The sequence below is a fragment of the Chrysochloris asiatica genome, unplaced genomic scaffold (assembly GCF_000296735.1).
Source record: "Chrysochloris asiatica unplaced genomic scaffold, ChrAsi1.0 scaffold00653, whole genome shotgun sequence".
Lineage (NCBI taxonomy): Eukaryota > Metazoa > Chordata > Mammalia > Afrosoricida > Chrysochloridae > Chrysochloris > Chrysochloris asiatica.
The window spans coordinates 161,944-170,656 of record NW_006409171.1 but is presented as its reverse complement, the minus strand read 5'-3'; the positions used below and the strand labels follow the sequence as shown (position 1 = coordinate 170,656).

At 35.8% G+C, this 8,713-nt stretch overlaps 1 pseudogene; it reads right to left on the bottom strand.

The window, feature by feature from the left end:
• Positions 1 to 7,709: 7,709 nt before the first annotated feature.
• Positions 7,710 to 8,713, bottom strand: part of LOC102824726 — a 6,672-nt pseudogene continuing 5,668 nt past the window's right edge.

Sequence of the window (8,713 nt, the reverse complement as noted above, 5' to 3'; positions counted from 1 at the left end):
TTCCCCAGTCACATTTTGAGTGCCTTCTAACCTGAAGGGCTCATTTTCTGGCACTATATCTGACAGTGTTTCTCTGCTATTCATAAGGCTTTCAATGACTAAATATTCGGAAGTAGTTTGTCTATCCTTCTTCCTAGTCTGTCTTCATCTGGAGGCTCATCTGAAACCTGTCCACCATGGGACATTACATTCACATCTGTAGATAAAATTCTTACTTATAATCTTTCTTTTTTGTGCTTGTGCAAAAAATCATCTTCCTAATCTTGTCAATTTGCTTTTTCTCTTGTTCTTTTTTTTTTACACTCAATATGTCATCCTCTATGTTCTATTCTTGTTGATAGAAAAGATGTTTTTTTTAAAAAAAAAAATTGAACTAGAGACCTAAAAGTAGAGGCAATACTTGAAAATTACATATTAAACTATTTCTACTCAAACATGTTTCTCTTTTTGGAAACTACCAGAGAAGAGCAATAAGCACAACAAGGCAAAATATGAAGAAAAAGAAAATTTGCGTCCATTAGTTTAAAGAAATCAACTATAAATAAAATCAAACAAATAATGAACCAGAAAAATATCACCAACTTTCACTATGTTGATCTAATAAATCAAGCATGAATCATAACAGGGCATGTCATTGATGAAATTTGATGGATCTAGGCAGAAAGCAAATAATACAAGAAAAATGATTACTTCCAAGAGGTTTTTGTTTTTGTTTTGCATATGAAAAGATATTTGTGTGAGTAATAACAAACTGTAAGTAACATTGCAAAGAAAATGCTATGGAATTCCAAAACATGTAATGGTGTTCTTGCAGAAATTGTATATAGACCAAGAGACAGTCATTTAAACAAACAAGGGGTTTTATCCTTTCACCAAGATTATTTATTCAGAATTCTGAGCAAACAATCTAAAAATCTCAGCAATATGAAGTACATGGCATCAGGATAGGAGGAAGGCTCTTCGACACTCTGAAATATGTATATGACACAATCTTGCATGCTGGAAAAAAAAAGAAGATTCAAAGCACTTGCTGATGAAGATCAATGGCTACAACCTTATTATGTATTACACCTCATTGTAAAGAAAACAAAAATTTTCACAACTGGATCATTAAACAGTATCATGATAAATGGAAAAAGATTGAAGTTTTGCAAGATTTCATTTTACTTGAATTCACAATCAATGTCCATTGAAGCAACATTCAAGAAATCAAATAACATATTACACTGACAAATTGGCTTTAAGTAAAACTCTTTAAATTCTTGAAGAAAAAAAAGATATCACTTTGAAAACTAAGGTTTGTCTGCTCCAAGCCATGATACTTTCAATCACCTTACATGCATGAGGATGCTGCCCATGAATAAAGAAGATTAGAGAATAATTGATGCATTTGAATTATGGTTTTGGCAAAAAATATTGAATATATCATGGAATGCCAAAAGAATGAACAAATCTGTGTTGGAAGAGGTATAATCAGAATGTCCCTTTGATGTGTGTATGGCAAGACTTCATGGTTTTAGGAGAGATCAGTCCTGCAAAAAATATCATGCTAGAGACAGTACGAGTTAGTGAAAATAAGTAGAACCTTCAATGAGTTGCTGCAATAATGAGATCAAACATAGAAAATATTGTAAGGATGGTGTAGGACTCAGCAGTATCTTTTTATGTTGTACATGAGGTTGCTAAGAATGAGATTCAACTTGACAGCAACTGTGTAGGATAAGCACTTATCCTACAAGCATTGTAGGATAAACACTCGACCCAAAAGGTCAGTTTGAATCTCAAGGTTGGAGGCTCAAATCCACCAGCTGCCTTTTGGGAACTCTGTATAGGAACTGACTCTATGGCACTTAACAACAAGCTAAATAGCACAGAAATCTTTAGGAAAGGGCTTTTGTTGTGTGCTGTTGAGACAATTCAGAATTATAGCAACCCTGTTTTAGAATTCCAAGGAACAGCTGATGGAACTGAACAGCCAACATTGTGATTAATAATCCAGTGCTTAGTCAAGGATTGGTGGTGTTGCTAAAGTGCCATTGAGTAAGTTCAGGTTCTGATTCATAGTGACTCTTTATAGGGTTTCCAAGGGGCTGCTGATGAGTTTGATCCACTGACTTTGAAGGTTAGACTGACCTTGTGGTCCAGTGCTGCTTTTCCTACAGTGCCACACTAGGACTCCAAGAAAGGCTTCAAAAAAAAAAAAAAAAAAAAAAATGGAAAAGAAAAGAAAAAAGTCTTCAGAAATGTATTGGACTAGAATAAAAATATAACTAATTTAACATTTTTGCTTAATAAAAGTTATATAAATTTGTAGCAATACTTATTATCTTACCTGTGTATGTTGTAGTTTGTTGTTGTTTTTAAGTGCCATCGAGTCGTTTCCAACCCATAGTGACCCTGTATAGGGTTTCTGAGGAGCAGCTTGAACCACCGACCTTGCAGTTCAAATGGCTTTGTAGTCTGGCACATTAACCCACAGCACCACATTAGGTACTATCAAATCATTGCCAACTCATAGCAATCCTATGCATAAAAGAACAAAATAATCCTGCCCATTCATACACCATCCACACAATTGTTATGTTTGAAAACATTGTCACTGCCACTGTAACTATTCATTACTCTGGGAGTCTTCCATTTTTTTTGCTAACCCTCCACTGTTCCAAGGATAATGTCATTCTCTAGGGACTGGTCGCTATCAACAACATGTCCAAAGCATGAGGGATGTAATCTGGTCACCCATGTTTGTAAGGAGCATTATGGCTGCACCTCTTACAAGACATGTTCTTCTGGAAATCTTTGGTACTTCCAATATTTCTCTCCAACACCATCATTCAAACGCAATGATTCTTCTGTGGGCTTCCTTATTCATTATTCAACTTTCAAATGCATATGAGGAGATGGATTAAAAATATCATGACTTTGACCAGGCATGGATGTACCTTAGTCCTCAAAGTAACATATTTGTTCTTAAAGAGGTGCTTTGTAGCAGTTTTTGCGAATAGAAAACTTCATTTAATTTCTTGACTGCTTGTTGATATTGCTTGTGGATCTAAGAAAAATAAAGTCTGTGATGTCTTCAATTTTTTCTTCCTTTATCATGATTTTATTTATAGGTCCATTTGTGAGGATAACATTTTCTTTACATTGAGATGCCACCATACTGAAGACTGTCATCTTTGATCTTTATAAGTAAATATTTCAAGTCCTTTCACTTTCAACAAGCAAGGTTGTATCATCTGCATATTGCAGCTTGTTAATATGTCTGCCTGCAATGCTGAAGTCTACCATGATATTGGAGTCCTGGTGTTGCACTGAGGGTTAATATGCTGGACTGCAAGGTCAGTTTAAACTGTAAGATCGGTGGTTTGAGGTCACAAGCTGTTCCTTGGAAACCCTATACAGGGTCGCTATGAATCAGACAGAAATTAACAACAACAACAACAACCTTGTTGATAATGTAATGCAGTTAGATTCCATGAAAATATCAGTGTTTGTAGTGCAAATATTCTCAAATCCTGGTAATATCAAAAGATTCAGCTAATAAAAGAGCATCAAAGAAATGAAACATAAATAATGAAAATAGAAATTATCACTGGAGGTGAAGAATGTGATGTGATTGGGTGGTTGTTTAAGTGGATTTCTTGGAGATAATAATGATTTTTTGTCAATCTGGTGATGCATATATATTTTGTCTCTATGTTGCTGTTCTTTAAGAACTACAAATTTATATGTTAACTTATACATGGTATTTTAAGTAGTAACATTGAGGAAATACCTCTATTTATCCAGATTTTAAGTATGTTTTCCCATGGTTTTCTAATATGACAATCATAAAAACCATGCTTGAACACATTACAGCCTCACAATAAGTTGTTAAAAATGAACATTCTCCAGATGTCTCTCCAGAGTTTCTAATTTTCATGGGTAAGTTCCAGAAACCTGCTATATGAGCAAGGATCTCAGATAGCTCACCTTTGCAAGAGTTCTGTGGACATCAATGAAGGAAGCTCCGCACAAGAAAACACCTTAGGTACATGTCTTCTAGGATTGGTGCTAATAGAAATTCTACTGTGAACCCTCCATCACCTTTTACCTTTGAAAAACAGAAGGCTCTCCCAGCAAGCTTTTGATTTCCCTATGCATTCCCTGTTGTTATCACCTCCACACCTTAAGAATGAATCTGATTTACAATCTACCTTTCTTGTACTTGTGGAAAGAGTTATCTCCCTATTCCTGCTAATTTACGTATTCCTCTTTCTTGTTTTACACTCAAGAAATCCTCCTCTAAGTAAAGTATTTGTTCATAGAAAATGGTTTCCTTCATGAACACACATAACTCATAACAGTACTCAGTATTATGTGATTTATTAAGGAAGTGAACATGTATGATTCAGGATCAAATTCAACTCAGAATGTAGCAGTTCTTCCATCAGGAATGCCTTTTGTCTACCCTACTGCAGGCAGGCCTCACTGTTGTCTTTGGTATCTCAATCAGGTAGCCTCTTGACTTCTGCATCACATTGTGGATCTAAAGGCTGTATCTGCTCTGTCACTCCATTCCACTGGCATTTTTCTATGTTGGGATCTCACGTTCCACTCATACTATCCTTCTTGATGGTTCTAAGAATTTCCATTCTTGTTTCTGAGATGACTACTTTTAAATCTAGTTGGATGGCAAAACTAACCAACCCCTGTCTTAAAGTACAGTATGTATTACTTGCATAGTCCCATGCAATCATTTGATGGGATTTAGGAAGACATTGGATAAAAAGCAAATTCAAGGTACCACAGATGTGAATAAGGGGAAAAGTAAGTCACATTCATTCTTTTAAATAAATCAATTAGAAGAAAATCAACCATATAAGGTATGAGAAAAACATTCACAAAATCCTGACGTGGTGCTGCGGAATCAACACTGGACCGTGAGCTACAAGGTTTACAGTTCAAACCCACTAGCTGTTCCTCAAAAACCCTATACAATGTCGCTATGAGTCAGAACTGAAAACAACAACAACCCAATAATTATTTATTTAAGTAATTTAAAGGAAACACATGTTAACTCAGGTGATGGAGAGGGTAATATACAAGAAGAGGGAGGTTAATATACAACAAGAAGGATGTTGACAGAAGAATGATTGAGAGGAAGTTATGCAGGGCTAAAGGGGATAGAGGAAAATACTGACATATATACCATATACACACAACTTTGGAACAACAATGTTCTATGAGTAGTGACATGGAAACAGATACAGGCTGAATGGGTATGGGAGGAAAAGTGATATCTACATGTACATATACTATAAATATATGAGATTGAAAGAGGTTATTTGTGCATGAGTATTTGCCTTTTCTGCAAAAACAACTATGAGTACGGTGGAGCATGCACCAGGCAAAATGATGAAAACTTCTTAGATCTTGTCAAAAATCTTAAGGCAATTTGTTGCTGGGCCTGGAGGCTCAAGACCAGAGTTTAGGGGATGACATGGCCAATACATACTTCACAAAGACAATCTTCTTTAGCCTACTATGGTGAGTAGCTTCTGGGATTTTTGAAGCTCACGAGTGGTCATCTAAGGTGCAGCTGTTGGCCTCTCCATGTGCAGAAGAAAGAAAAGCGATGAGGATAGAAGATGCTTGGAAACAATTAGTCCAATGGTGTAATGGAATATGTGAATATCAGCTTCCAGGACACTGAAAACAGAAGAACTAGGTGGTGTCTGGCTATAACAATATTTACTGCTCTGAAAGGTGTCATATTTAAAGGTCTAAAATAGAGCAACAGAATAAAAAAGCAAAATGTTTATTCATTTTTTTTAATAGACCAGGTTTACTGGTCTGAAAGAGATGGGAAGAACCTGAGACTATGGCCCTTTGACCACCTTTCAAGACTGGAAAATAACTCACCTCTGTGGCCCAATTTTCATTCTAGCAGCAGACACGTATATAAGGTCACAACAGCTCTAGTAATGTATGTTCACTATGAGTGATGAAATAGTCAATCAATAAAAATCAAATAGGCAACATTTACTTAAGGAAAAATTCGGGAAGGTGGGTGGAATGGAAATAGGGACCAGAGGGAGGAAGCAGGATTACTGTTGTTGCATGGCATGAAAGGGATTTCAATCATTGAGATGAAACAAAGTATATGATTTGCTGACTGCAAAACTCATGATCTTGTCTGTATAGCTTCAATCAATTCACATTAAAAGGTTAAAAAAAAAAAGGAAAAAATAAAATAAATGTGGTGTCAGTTAAAAAAAAAAAAGCAAATGGAAAGAATTTGTGATAGATGTTAAAAAAAAAAAAAAAAAAAAAAACAGACTTTCAGTCAATTCTGATTCATAGTGATCCTGTATGTGGTTTCTGAGATGGTAAATCTTTATGGGAGAAGACAGGTACATATTTTCCAGCAGAGCAGAGAGTGAGTTTTAACTTCTGACATTGTAGTTAGCAGTCCAACACCTAATTTTCAGGCCTCAAAGAACTCTTAAATAAAACATAAACAAATAGAATTTCTAAGCAAGTGCAGAAATGTGTAAGAAATAATGATTGCATGGTTTGTGAGTATTGGCAAGAAATTGAAAAAAAAAAATGATCTAGTGAAGTTTCAATGCATACTTATTTTTAGGCAAGTATTACATACAGTGTTTGTTGTGCTTAGGGCTCACTTCCCAGTGGAATGGCATTTGTTATGAACCATTCAATGTTGATATAGTAATCATTTATCCTACATCAGAAACAAGATTAAAAAGGACCTATGACCCTGTTCTCATTGATGAAGCAAATGGCAGCTTCATTTGGCTGGCAAAAAAGAAAAGAAAAGAAATACCACAAACTTGGTTGCTAAAGGAGAACTGTATCATCTCACAGTTCTGAAGACTGGAAGTCAGAAATCAAGGTGTCAGAAGGAATGTACTACCCTGAAAGACTCTCAAGGAGAACGAATTCATTGCCTCTACTAGTTTCATGGAAAGCTTTGTGGCTCCAAGTATTTCTAGGCCTGTGGCCATATCACTCCAATCTCTCCACCAGTGGGCATATTGCCTCCTACTTTTCACTCAGTGTTCTACATTGACTAGGTTACAAATGTGATTACAATTAGACCTATCAGGGTAATTCAGACTTAATATTCTCTGCAAAGACCCTTTTTCCAATTAAGGCAATATTCATCACTTATCATATCAGTGACATTTATTTGTTCCAGAATTAAGACTTGGAAATAACAATTTGGTGGCAAAACCTAACCATTAAGGAAGGCAGGTCTTCTGATGATTCATTTGAAACTCTGTTAACAGTAGGCCAAGGAAGTACATTACATTTTATCCCTCTGAGTACCATGTGTGGTATTACAACTGCAACAATAATCCTATGTTCAAGAAGAAAACAAGTTTTACACTGAAGTCACCACATGCAGAATTTATGAAGCTGTATTTTCCAGTTCCAGTTCAGGGTATGTTTCTGAAATTTTTGTAATGAAAGATAGCTACTTTTTTTTGTAGAGCACAAGAGTGTCTAAGATTCTTTTAATTATTAGCAGCAAAAGCTTCTTCATTGATGATGGTCAAATATTTTATGAACATTTAAAACCACTGTGAAAATATGTATAAGTCATTTTCTATATGATGAACCCAAGTGTGTTTCATGTTGATGTTGATGCACAGGAGTAAGTATCAATAGTTGGTGAATAAGCACAGATGACACAGTCACTATAAAGAAGGTATCCTCCCAAGGAGTTTTCTCAAGCTTACCACTATGTCCCTCTTCCTTAAGCTGTAGATAAAAGGATTCAACATTTGAGGAAACACAAGATACATCATGGAGGCTACTGTTGTCTTCTTGGGAGAGGGTGTGAGTGAAGAACTTAGATACACACCAAAACCTGACCAATAGAATAAAGAAACAACTGAAATGTGAGATGGACAAGTGGGAAATGCTTTATATTTTCCATGTGCTGATGACATTTTCAAAACAGAGGTGACAATCTGAGTATAAGAGAATATGATCCCAGAAAGAGGAACACAAGCAAATATGAAAGCCACAAGGTATATCAGGATATTATTGATGAGAGTACTTGAACAGGCAAGCTTGAGGACTTGAATAAGCTCACAAAAGAACTCAGGGATTTCCAAATTTGTGCAGAAGGACAGATGCAAAACCATAAGACTCTGAGGTAGGGCAGTCACCATACTAATGAACAATGAAAGTAGAATCATCAGACCACAGAAGATGAGTTCATAATGATGGTATATCTCAGTGTGTGGCAAATGGCCACATAATGTCCATAGGCCATTACTGCAAGGATAGAAAAAAATTAAAGCAGCAAAAATCATGGCAAAGAAAATCTGGTTAAGGCAGCCTTTATAACTTATACTCTGATCTTTTGTCAGGCTGTTCACCAACATCTTTGGGATGGTGGTTGTGCTTAAGCAGATGTCATTAAAAGATAAATTAGAGAGAAAGAAGTACATGGGGGTGTGCAAGTAGGAGATAAAGCATACGAATAGTATGATGAGTACATTCTCTAAGACAGTGGCGATATATATGATGAGAAATAGGCTGAAGATGAGGGGCTGCAATTCTGGATCCTCTGTCATTCCCATGAGAACAAATTTTGAAACACTTGTTTGGTGTCTGTTTTCTATGTTGTTGGTGAATCTGATAGAAAATGAATTCACATGGCATTTAAACGTGTGATCCCTACACCATAAGT